The 13,134-nt window shown below is 42.6% G+C and overlaps 1 protein-coding gene across 22 annotated transcripts in view; it reads left to right on the top strand.

Moving 5' to 3' along the window:
• The first annotated feature begins 4,783 nt into the window (after window positions 1-4,783).
• BBX (BBX high mobility group box domain containing) overlaps window positions 4,784-13,134 on the top strand; it is a 279,823-nt gene continuing 271,472 nt past the window's right edge. For 10 of the 22 annotated variants that reach the window (XM_077993981.1, XM_077993978.1, XM_077993976.1 and 7 more), the window contains exons 1-2: window positions 4,784-4,929; window positions 8,147-8,226. The gene's annotated coding sequence lies outside the window, so the exon portion shown is untranslated. Of the gene's footprint in view, window positions 5,072-5,214; window positions 5,471-6,268; window positions 6,396-6,925; window positions 7,311-8,146; window positions 8,227-13,134 lie in introns of those variants that run through there. The other 12 variants (XM_077993979.1, XM_077993972.1, XM_077993961.1 and 9 more) reach the window with 5 other exon arrangements.

The following is a 13,134-nucleotide window of genomic DNA, read 5'->3' as shown; positions in this document are numbered from 1 at the left end:
GGTCAAGTACAAGTCATAAATTGTTATGTAAGGCAGACCCTCATCATTGTAACTATCTGGAGTTTCAGTGCACAAAACAAGGCCTGTTTCAAAGAGTGATTTATTACAAGTTTGCTTTTTTAGGTGCTTAATAATGCCCACCCAATAAGATGTTTGCTTTATCCTGGGATCAGGCTGACATCTCTTTTATGTGCAGAGGCGGTGGAGTTGGCAGAGTGTAGGTTAAAAGGAAATTGCAAACACTGGGCAAGTAAGTTGTAACAGGTTCCATTTGATATGATAGTTAAGTCCTAGAACACTTTCTATAAAGCATCTGTCATTGGTTTGTCTGGGTGGAAAGATAAACACAAACAATACTGATTGAACCTTTAGTATGTTCCAGGCTGATGCATTTTGTATATATTGTTTCAATTATGATTATTCACATTTGATAAACAAGGAAACTGAGTCAGAGTGATTACGGAATTTTTCCAGTTACCCAGCTAGAAAGTGGCAAAATCAGGGCTGGGCGCGGTGGCTCACGCCTGTAATCCCAGCACTTTGGGAGGCCGAGGTGGGTGGATCATGAGGTCAAGAGATGGAGACCATCCTGGTCAACATGGTGAAATCCCATCTCTACTAAAAATACAAAAATTAGCGGGGCATGGTGTCATGTGCCTGTAATCCCAGCTACTCAGGAGGCTGAGGCAGAAGAATCGCTTGAACCTGGGAGGCAGAGGTTGCAGTAAGTGGAGATCGCGCCACTGCACTCCAGCCTGGTGACAGAGCCAGACTCCGTCTCAAAAAAAAAAAAAAAAAAAAAAAGAAGTCACATATGAATAAAGAAATAAATTGTTATGTGTAGACATTCATTTAAACAATATATGCATTTGTTTATACACATTTAAACACACACTTAAATTTACTTTCCCAAAATTATTTTATGTCACAAAAAAATGGCCCATATAAAACTTAGAAAACAGACAAAACCATGAGAAGGAGAAGTAGGATAGTCATGTGAGTTTAGTCTATGATTGGTCATCAAACGTGAAAACAAGAAGGGAACAGGGTCGTCCCTTTTTAATGCCATTTTGCCCAAGTAACCAACCATCGTTTTTATTTTCATAACCCTACATTATAAAAATTAAGTAAACTCCATGAAAGCCATGATTTTTCCTGATATATTTTAAATTTCAAACATAACTAGCATTTAAAATTTCTTGATATTTATTCTCAAATGAGGTAATAAACATTTTTAAAGTACTTCCAAAATGGTAAAATACTACATTGAACTTAGTTCTAAGCCTCCTTTCCTTACTTAGCAGTGAGGCCCTATGGATCACACAGGAGAAAGGAATTCTATTCTATCCCCTCTTCTAAGAGCAGGCAATTTTCCTCTCCTGGCATCCGACATGCACAAGAGCACATAGAACTCTCTCAATAAATATTCTGCCAAAGAATACTGAAAAATGGCTTATGCCAGAACATGATGTCCAATGGAAATACACTGCCAATATATAATATGTATTTTAAAAAGTGTCATTCTCTCAATCTGAAGGCCCTGTGAACCTACCAATTTTCTAGTAGCAGTAATGACTTATAGGAAGTCACTGCAAAACACTTTATGCTCTTCCGCATCAGTCTTGATCAGTTAGTACTTGCACTGTCAGAGGTGTCCAAACTGGAATGCAAAGTCCTGGGGCATGTGCTAGGACTCTATCATAGGAATCCACACTTCTATGGACTATGGAAGAAATTAAACTCTTATTTATTTTTTATCTCATGCTTTTAAATTTTGTTTTTGTAAATATATGATTTATAATAATAAATAATATATCTATGCAATGGTGCATTTTTTTTTCTTTTTTGATAGAGATAGTGTCTCTCTATCTTGATCAGGCTGGTCTCAAACTGTTGGTCTTGAAACCCTGGCCTCAAGCAATCCTCTTGCCTTGGCCTTCCAAAGCGCTGGGATTACAGATGTGAGCCACGACGCCTGGCCCAGTGGTGAATTTTTAATGTGTACGTGAATATACATATTGAGACTACATGCTCAAACATTTGACTGATAGGAGTGTGTGATCTAAAAGTTTGAAGACTGTAACTCTAAATAATTCTGCTAAGGTAAGTGTAATTCAACAAAAATGTCTTGTGCCCATAAAAATATGAGGAATGTTTTCCTGTGGTTGGAGGCTGGGGATAAGAGTGGGGAGTAGGCTAGTCTTTTCTATTTTTCACAAAATAGTTCTACTAGCAAATAATGCGCAACGCTTCTCTCTGCCATTAAATATAGCAACTCTGTTGACTTTTTTTCCTTTTCAAAAAGGAGCACAATGAAATACTAAGAAAGTTTTTTTGGTTTTCCCTCCAATTCCCTCTTGTCTCTGAAGTTCATGATTTGGAGGGAAGGGTTGTCAAATTACTCAAAACCTGGGCTGGGTATTAAAAGTCCTAAGTTTAAGTTTCTTCTTCACTGTCATTCTGTGCAATATGGAGCAGGCTATATAACTTGTCCCTGACTCATTTCTCCTATGGGTAAACTAGAGATAATAATACTTAGCACTGACCTCAGAGCAGTGTAGTGTGGATAAAGAACATTTTGTTCTTTGTGTCAACTAAATGAAACTGCCATTAATATAACTTTTTTTTTTTTTTTTTAGACAGAGTCTCGCCCTGTCCCCCAGGCAGGAGTGCAATGGTGCGGTCTCGACTCACTGCAACCTCCACCTCCTGGGTTCTAGCGATTCTCCTGCCTTAGCCTCCTGAGTAGCTGGGATTACAGGTGCCCACCACTACATTCGGCTAATTTTTGTATTTTTGTTAGAGACTGGGTTTCACCGTGTTGGTTAGGCTGGTCTTGAACTCCTGACCTCAGGTCATCCACCCGCCTCCACCTCCCAATGTGCTGGGATTACAGGTGTGAGCCACCACGTCCACCCCTAATATAAACTTTGATATTATCTGTTTAAAATGCTGTGATTGGCTGGGCACCATGGCTCATGCCTATAATCCCAACACTTTGGGAGGCCGAGGCAGGTGGATCACCTGAGGTCAGGAGTTTGAGACCAGTCTGACCAACATGGTGAAACTCCATCTCTACAAAAATACAAAAATTAGCCGGGCATGATGGCAGATGCCTGTAATCCCAGCTTACTCGGGAGGCTGAGGTGGGAGAATCTCTTGAACCCAGGAGGTGGAGGTTGCAGTGAGCTGAGATCACACCATTGCACTCCAGCCTGGGCTACAGGGTGAGACTTCATTTCAAAAATAAAATAATATAAAATGTTGTGATTTTTATATACTTTTCCTTTTAAAAATGATTTTTCTTAAAAAATAAACATCACATTTCTAAATACCACTTTGTTTTCTGAACTTTTGAAACTTTTCTGATTTTGTTTCTCTTTCTCCCTCTTACACAGGAGTGCTCGCATGCCCACACACACTCTTTTAACAACTTTATGGATGTGAGAGAAAAACCTTAAGACAGCATCAAGGAAATAAAAGGGGAATTGAAATAAGTTCTCTTAGTTAGGTTTTCTTTAAGTTTTAAAGCTACATACCTAGGCCATAAAATCCTATTTGTTTATGTAATCTCCAAAATGTTTGTATTTAAGAATAATTCACCGACTCTTAAAATGGAAGGAACCCTAAGAAAACATCTAGGCCTAAGATAATGCCTGACACATAGTAGATGCTGAATAAACATTTAATTGAGGGAATCTGGAAAAGTTTCTTATTTTAATCTTAAAAATCAAAACCAAGTCTGAGCACTAGAGAGTTTAAGTAACTTGCTCAAGATTGCTCAGCTGGTTAAAGAGTTTAATCTACAATTTATTCCTTCTAATTTCCAACTTTGACTTCTTTCCACCAACCTGTTGACTTATTTATATTGAACTGTCTGATATAATCTGCCGAAGCTGCATCGTTGAAAAACAATCAGAAAGACCAGTCCTGAGGTTCATCATCTCCAAAAGTCATGCAACGTATGGTGTTCACATGAGATGTGAAATACGTAAAGAATCATATATTTTTATGTATAATATGCAAAATATAAATCTTGTATATACTGAATCAAAGGTCTGTTTTGAAGGCTAAGAGTCAACAGCCAATCTTCCAAGACTTATTTTACCTAATAGCACAGTTTGCACGTCCACACAGGTGATGGCAGTCTACTGACCAGCTAAAAGTTGTTTGGCTATTTCAGCAAAATGTTTATCTTTGTTTGTGTGCTGTTATATTGATTTTTTTGAATTTACCTACGAATGAGGCATTAACAACCTCAATGCATTAGAGTCCTAATAAACTTACCTTGCACTATTTTGGCCTATGTGATAGCTAACCCATTGACAGGAGAAATCCAAGGTGATAAAAGCCTTTCTTGGTCACTTGTTAGCGGGGTCAGGCTGTAAAATCGTAACACAATGCAGGCCTCTTCCATGGGGCACCAAAAGGCAGCGATGAAAAACCCCCCTCACTTCCATATCCAGTGGAGTTGTAGTTTATTACCATAACCCTCCCAAGTCAAAAGGACACCAGTTTCAAGCCCTGCAACTTGGTGCAGACAGGGGATTTCCCCTTTACCCCACTCTGCTGGGCCTCTCTACCTGTCCTCTCCTACTGTCTACAGGTCCCGAACATTAGAAAATAGAAAATGTGATGATCTTTGTGTGTCTCTGTAAAATGTGTGTATGTGTGCGTGTGTTTGGGTGTAACGGGCCTTTTGTTTGGCTGAGCGGCCTGTCCGTCACGGCGCGGGCCAATGGCAGGCTGCCTTATATAAAATGAGTGTTTTCAGTCTCTCCGGGTTGCATGTACTGTATGTGGAGCAGTGTACAGTGAAGCGGAGGCAGAGCGGCTCCGCGAGCTCCTCTCCACTTTCCCATAGAGAAACCCTGACTGGCCGCTGAGGGCTAGCTACACACACGCCCTCACGCCCGGCGAGCCCGCGAGGTAGGCGCCCCCCATCCCCAGCCCTCCCCGGGCGCACTCCCCTCACTTTCTGTTTTCCTACTCACTTGCGAGCCGCCGGGCTGCAGCCCCAAGGACTCCGCGGCAGGAGCAGCGGCGGCGGCGGCGGCGGCGGCGGCAGCCGGTAGGGTGGACTTGAGGAAGACGGAGGGAACCCCGCGCGTCCGGAGCCGCCGCCAGCCGGCCCGCTCCCTGGGCACTTTCCCCCTCCGCCAAAACTTTGGGTCGGGAGAGGTCGGGGGCGAGGGTCGCGGCGGCCGAGCTGGCTGGGGCCGGGGGGCGGGGGGCGCGGAGGCAGTGCCCTGCGAGCGGGAGGCTGGGGGCCGGGCTGGGGAGTACTAGGCCAGCCGGTGCCAGGCTGCGTTTGCAACCAGCACCTCTCGGCACACAGGCAGCGCCGCCCGAGAGGGGCACGGGCGCCGGGGCGCGGGCTGGAGCGGCCCCAGGAAAACAACAACAGAGCCCTCACGCCGGCGGGCGGCTCGTGGCCGCCCGGGGAGCCCCAAACTTCATCTCGGCGAAAGTACGTGGAGCCCTGCCTGGTCTCGGCTGCCGGGGAGGTGGGGCCTGGGGAGCAGGGGCAGTGGAGGAAGGTACGGGGAGCCAGCCTTCGGTGGATTTATTGAACGTTTCGTGTGCGTTGGTGACCGGGAACAGCAGCCCAGTTGCTCGTTCATCTGGAGAGTTGGGATTTGGGTGTTCCGGCCCCGCAGATCAGTGCCCTCTCACCCCCCACCCCTACCCAAATGCGCGGCGAGTAGAGAAAGTGCTGTTTTAGTGCCAGAGTAGCCTGGAGGAAGAATAGGGGGAGAGGGGGAAGAGGGCGAGGGAGAAGGGGAGAGAGAAGAGGGAGGGAAGGGGGGGGAGAGAGGGAGACAGAGAGAGAGGGAGAGAGAGAGAGAACGGGAGGGAAGAGAGGAGGGGGAAGAGGAGGAGGGAGGCTGTGTCAGGATTTTGCTTGAATGTGGGATTATGTTGTGTCAATAAGTTTAAGGTGGAGAGAGCGAGGCTGAGGGTGGTGGTGGAGGGAGGGGAGGAGGAAGGCCTTGGCCGTTTAAAGTCTTATTTCTGAAGGTAAGTTACGGCTTTGCCTGGTCGCGATGACAGAAAACTTGCAGATCCTTTATCCGGGGATGGGGTCGATGCCTCTAGAAAGAGCTCCCCAGCCCTCTTAAGCCACACTCATGTTACACTGTTATTTGCTGCGATCCGGGTCGCTAGTAAATTACAGAAATCAGACTCGAGGTTTCTTTTCCTCCTCCACCTCGTCTCGCTCACTCACCCTCAGAAATTTATTATCATATTTTATTTATTTTTTTAGTATTGTATGAAACTTAACGTAACTGAGACCGAACCCGAGTCCTGTAATTTACAAGGACCCTGAATCCCAGAATCTGGAACACGTTTATGTGTGAAATAGCCGCGATCATTTCTGCTAAATGAGTAAGGTAAAACGAAACGATGCAAAAAGCTAAGACACAACATGTACGACAGAGGGGGGGGGAGAGGGAGAGACAGAGAGAAGCTATTTTTTGCTTTCCTTTCTGTAGGAAGGAAAATAAAGCGTGCATTCCCTTTCCTTCCCGGTGTGTAGGGTCTAGTCAATATTTTAACTGTCTGTGGACAAATTAGTCCAGGTGGATCTTGTTGAAAAGTTTCGCGAGGTGGGGTGGAGGTGGGGGGGGGCGAAGGGGAAGGTGGGTGGAGGTTGTGGGGGATGGGGACGGAGCGAGCTCTGCCTCTGCTAATGGTCATTGGCCTGGGGCTTTGAAACCATTGCCTGTCCTGCTAATGACACGTCCAGTTCTCTTCTCCCGGCCGCGGACGCCGGGCTGCCATTCCCGGGGTGGCTGACTGGGACTGGGGTACTTTACCCGCGCGGGGAGGGGCGTTCTTCGCCATCTCCTGGGGTTGCCCACTCGCGGCGTGGGGGCCCCCACGCGGCCCCCCGCCCCTGCGCGCCGCCGCCACCTCTGCTCGCGCGACTTTTGTAGGCAGCCGGCGGCCGAGGGGCGCGGGGGGTCCCCGGCGCGGACGTCCCCGCGCGGCCACCCCGCGTCCGGCCCCACGCGCTCTGCGCCGCGCGGTCCAAGCCCGGAATGGCAGCGCCGGGCCGGGCGCCGGCGGTGCCTCCCTGGGGGGCAGCGGAGGCAGAGGCAGTGGCGGCGGGATCTTCGCCGGGGCCCGCGGGAGGAGGAGGAGGAGAAGGAGAAGGAGGAGGGGAAGAAGGAGGAAGAGGAGGAGAGGGAGGCGTTTTCTGCCCAGACCGTCGCCAGTTCGAGCAGGCACGGGCACAGGGACACCCCACTCGTTGCTCCTCCGTTATGGAAAGGTGTTTAGCAGACTTTTACGCCCGGAGTGTGGTATTTGCACTTCATTTTTTCCTCCCCCCTCTTTCCCAAAGCAAGATGGACTCTATTCCCTTTCTCTTTCTCCCTCTGCCTCTGCTTCTGTCTTGTCAGCCTTTAAGATCGACATTTTGTACTAAGATGCAAACTTGATGGTGACCAGCAACAAAGCCGGGGTGGGATCCCTCGCTCTCTTCCTCCCTCCTTGTTTCCTAGCTCCCTCCACCCCGACCTCGCAGACCTGGTGGCCCTGCACTTGCCGCTGTGGGCTTTGGTGAATGTGTTTTCCCCGGTTGGTTCCTATCTCCAATCTGGGGATTGTGACCCGGACTGGGTGTTTGGGAGACGGCTGTGGCCGCCCAGGTCTGAAAGGCTGAGGGCTTCGATACCTGGACCCGCTGCCGCCGCGGTGGCACCTCCCGCCTGCTCCTGGGCAAGGCGAGGCTTGGGCTGCCTATCGATCCTTATGATTTGGTTACTGGTGTATTTGTCCTGGGGGTGGTGATCACTTGTGCAAGTTGATGAATGATCGCGGTGTGGGTTTTGCGTTTGCAGAATGGATCAACTTTCTGCTTTGTACATATGGGGAGTAGGAAGCGAGGGTGCTGGAGATACCCTAGAATGCCAGTTGGGCTGTCCCCCAGCCTCTGCCCTTTGAATACGGGGAGCTTCTTTGCCTTCTGTTCCCGCAGTTCTCCAGTGTGGGGGGGTGGTGGAGAAAGGGGAGGGGTTAGTGGGAGCTGGACTCCTGGGTTTTGGTACCCTTTCTTCGTAGATGTTACAGGACTTGGGACTGTACTATTGTAAAGCCCTACCATACTGATGATGTACCTTTATTTGATACTTTATAGGTCACTATCATATGACAAAGGCTTTGCTGCAGTTCAGCAGTTCATCTTCCTCCCTGTGTACTTTCCATTCGCCTTCCTGGGTAAGTATGCAAACTCTTCATACAGGGAAGCTGGATGACAATTAGTAATGACATAAGGGTCTTTATCGTTCACATAGGAAGATGCTTTATTGGGGTTACAGCACCCCAGAAACCTTGTCTCACTCGAGTTTCCCACAGCATAAGTCAGTTTATGATTCTTAGTGTTTAGAATTCAGCTGTGAGTTATTATTAAGATAGTAAATGTTCATTTTGTGTTTATCTACAAGTAATTGTCATTTCAAAACTTATTTTCAAATAGGCATTTTAATTTATAATGAAATTTTACATAGCGTTGAAGGTCTAGTAAATGTAATGCTAGACAATACTATAGGAAGATTGCAGCGTATGAGTGGAAAGAATTATTGAAAACCCAAGGAAGCATTGTGCAGAAGGCCTCTCTAATTATAGTGACTGACATTTGCTTACTCTCTCTCAAGTTCTCTTTCTTGAGTAACCTGTGGTGTTTGTAACAGTTACTTTTGGGGTGGGGAAAGGTGGGGTTGGCAGTGTAGTAAATCTAGCGTTTAGGGCACTAGTTTGATTCAAAATTGATCATAATTTCTTTCAAAACTTACATGTTTGGAGAAATTAGGAACAATTCGGTAGCCTGTAAATCTAATAAACAATGACTTTGAGATCTGTCGTTAAGTACCTTTTTCAGATATATGACTCCCAAGTGGAAAAATCTGCAAAATATGTGTGGGACAGTAAGTGTGTGGAAAATTTGTGAGAGGTAACAGTGTGGATAAGAACTGAGGGTTTATAGAGTGTTTGAAAGCAGCACAATGAGCCTAATCTGCAGAAAACACCTTGTAAGTTTGCCCCTCCGTTGTAAAGGAACACCCCAGGTACTCTGAGTTGTTGATGTTTGGAAACTAGTACTAAATTGTGTAAATCAGCTGTAGTGCTTTGTAATCTTACCATAGTGAATTTAGAGATTGTATTTTGTGAATGAAAATGAACTTACTTTTCCTTGAAAGGAAATTTGGAGACCTCGTCTATGGCATTTCCTGGATTGCTGAGATATTGTGTACATTAACAAAATTCTTGTCTTAGTATTAAGGGTATAAAATTGTTGTCTTAGTATTGAGTTAGAGGACTAGACCTTTCTGGTAGTGTCCATCTGGTAACAAAATATACTTTTGTATTATTGAGGACTTTAGATAATCTGTGTAAGTTTTGCATCGAACATTTAGACAATCTAGAGGACTTTAGATAATCTGTATATGTTTTTCATCGAACATTTTTTTATGGCATATAAATATTGCATTACTGCTTATAATTAGGTGGTTTGTTCAGTTACCTCAGAATACATCACATACATAGCAGGCCAATCAGAATGGTCAAAATGAGAAGGTTCTGTAAGATGAATTTAGTGCACACTGAAATACATGGATTTCATTGTCTTTGAGTTTTTTTTAAAGCTTGTTTGAAAAGTTTCATTTTTGGCAAGAGTATTCAAAATGCATTCTTGATTACTAAACACCACATTTATGCTGTTAGACATATTATTTTGTTCATTGCAACATTTTCATTCATAAAAGTTCATTGCAAACTTTTAATATTACTTCTTTCCCCATGGAAATGTATTTGACCAATTCAAAAATTAATATGAGAGGTTAGTAATGTTGAGAATAAAAGTCTGATAAGTGCTTGTAGTTCTTTGAGATATCAAGTGACTGCTTCATTAAAACAATATTTTCAAGAACAGTCTTGGACTTTGAAGTCAGTGAAGTAGTTCTGATAGTGTAAATCTTGTACCAGTGATCTAAAAAAAGTCATTTTGACAATGAATTGCCAGTTATTGGCATCTAAAATGTATTTATTAGATTTGAGACTTACTTATCAAAATAAGAATTTGAAGAAGTTTTTGCTTCTCCATTTCCAAGTGTTTCTAAACTTCCCATTTTATTATTCTGCATGTCTCTGTTAGATTCTGAAACTGAAGCCTTAATTTGCATTTCACATTTAATGCTAGCTATTGAAAAGGTGGCTCATCTATATTGTTTCCTAGTGTTACCTCTTTGGAGGTACTGAGGCAGTTTTAGGAAAAATCTTTCTCCAGAGACTTAGTTATTTTTTAAAATTTGCAATTTTTGAAACATTAAAAAAAGTATCTTGATCTTTGTATCCATTTTTTTTAAAGCTCAAGGTATATGAGTTTTTTAGATAACTGTGCTTTTAACAGATTTTGAAAATTGTATATATAGCACCTTTGACCTTTAACCTTATAGATCTGATTTTTATACTTAATCCATTGAAACAGATTCATGTAGACATTGAATTTAGAACATATCTTTGAATGAAAATGAGGATGCACATATGATTATGATTGGCCTCTGCTATAAGTAACTATGTAGTTGATAAGTTTTCTGTATGTTGTAAAAATAAAGAATAGGTCTGAAGATGTTGTGCAACTCATAAAAAATCTAACTCAGTAGCTAAAATATTTATAAAGCCATACTTTTCAGTAAAATTACAGGCAATTTCTAATTATTAGTCATTAGTCAGCCTATTAACAGTATATGTTTTCCTACATTTCATAAAGAACATGGGTAAAAGCAAGGGCTATATTTTTAAGTAGATCTTGTCATGAATTTCAATTACTTTTATATTAGAAATCTTTAATAGAAATAATAAAGGCTTCATATCTCTATACTACTAAAAAAAACTTTGAGAACAGTTCCATTACAGATGGTCCTTTTTGCTGTACTAAAGGAAGTCCCTGAAATCATTATTAGTGTCTTACAAAAGTATATAAAATGTTTACAATCGTTACATCAGATGCTCCAAATCACTAAATATAGGCATTAATTTTGACATATGACATTGCCACCAACATGGCATACCTGTGCTTTAAGATTTAACCCTAAGCAGGTGCTTAACTTAAGAGGAAGATACTTTTCTTGAACTTGTACCTTGAAGTCCATCTCATTATTTAACATTTCACCACTGAGGGTACCTTTTGAAATGGGCCTGAGTGGTATCTTTCCTGTATTTTTTGTCAGATTCCTTGTTGTCACTATGAAATGAAAACAAACTCAACTTTACTAAAGACATCGTAATCTTACTGCTTTGTTTTTATCATGTGTCCCAGGGAAATCAGATGCAAGCAGTCCTCAGTACACTGAACAACACTGCTATGGAGGGAATAGGTAAAGAGAAAGACTGAGACTGAATGGAGGCTCTTCCAGCTTGAAGATTCTGTGACTGTCATTCAGTCACTGGGTGTTGTACTACCTCAAGGGCAGTCATCACATACTGTATCTAATTGTTGATATTTCTGTATTTTAAGTCATACCTTTGGAAAGCACTTTTTGAATACAACTTTGCTCAAAGTTCACATGTGATATTATCCTTTAGAAGGCAATTATATTTCCTTGAAATGCCAGTACATCATTTTAAAACTGTACAGATATACCTAGAAAATCTTCATGTATTAATGGGGATCGTTTTCATTTTTTTTCCTTTCAAGGAAACAGGTAAGAACTGAAATAAGTGCCAGTTATGTGAGAGAATGCAAAAGAAGCAAGCCAGTAAAGAATTTCATCTAAAAGTATATATAAATAGAAGATGAGAGAATGAAAGACTTAAAAGATTAAATGTAGACCATGAAGCACTGATATTACCAAATGTACCAAAATGTAAACTTAATAAGTTAAAATATGTAAGTCAGTTTGAGAATCTAGGTAGTGAAATAACTTCAGATAATGAGAAGGTTTGTATAAAATACAAAGTAACAGCTAGGTGTGGTGACTCACACCTGTAATCCTAGCACTTTGGGAGGCGGAGGCCAGTGGATCACCTGAAGTCAGAAGTTTGAGACCAGCCTGGCCAACATGGTGAAACCTTGTCTTTACTAAAAATACAAAAATTAGCCAGGTGTAGTGGTGGGCACCTGTAATCCCAGCTACTTGGGAGGCTGAGGCAGGAGAATCCCTTGAACCCAGGAGGCGGAGGTTGCAATGAGCTGAGACTGTGCTACAGCACTCCAGCCTGGGTGACAGAGCAAGACTCTGTCTCTAAAACAAAACGAAACAAAAAACAAAACAAAAAAAAACCCACAAAGTAACAGTTAATGAGAATGAATTGGATTTTAGGAAATCTTAAAAAATTGAAAATATTTAAAAATGTTCATTAAATAATTATAGCAATAGTTAAACATGGTCCTCGGATGAAAAGTTCAGGGAATAAAACAGAAACTCCTGGAGCAGAATAACTGAACTCCTAAAAGGAACATACAAGGTTGCATCTTTTGTAATAGGAATAATTAAAAGGCCAATAACTTACTTTAAAGGAGAAATAAGAATGGGGATAAAAATTATTCAAAACAGCTGTATTTCTTAAATACTTTTGACTGAGGTATATTATAAAAAATACATTTCAGATCCCAATCCACATAAAAGAACTGAACAAGTTTCTTGAAACAGGACAAAGTGCAGTGCCCTCTGATATTTTCTGTTCCCAACTGATCTTTATAAATCCAGTATGTTTCAAGCCATTTTATTAAACAAAAAATACTACATATTATCTACTAAATTGATTTCATGACTTATAGTTTGGAAAACACTGGCCTAGAGTACTTGCTTGCTTTCTTAGAAATGGAGGTCTCTAGGCCTCATCCTTTGATATTCTCATTCAGTGTTTCTGGGGTGGTGCCACAGAATTTAGATTTTAGCACATATAGCAAGTGATTCTAAAGCAAGTAGGAGGTCCTCCAACTGACTTTGAGAAACCTTGATATGAAGGACAGATGGCCCAAGACTGGATAGGAGTCATGTTCTGAATGTGGGGCTGAAGTTCATTGACTTATAAGGTGTCTTCCATCTTCACCATTCTTTGGCTGTATTTCAGTGTGTTTGCAATACTGAGAAGGTGTTCATCACCCTCTGTAGATGCTCCTGTAGT

The sequence above is a fragment of the Macaca mulatta genome, chromosome 2 (genome assembly GCF_049350105.2).
Source record: "Macaca mulatta isolate MMU2019108-1 chromosome 2, T2T-MMU8v2.0, whole genome shotgun sequence".
NCBI lineage: Eukaryota > Metazoa > Chordata > Mammalia > Primates > Cercopithecidae > Macaca > Macaca mulatta.
Note: the sequence above shows the minus strand (reverse complement) of the source record. Positions and strands in the feature narration are given on the sequence as shown.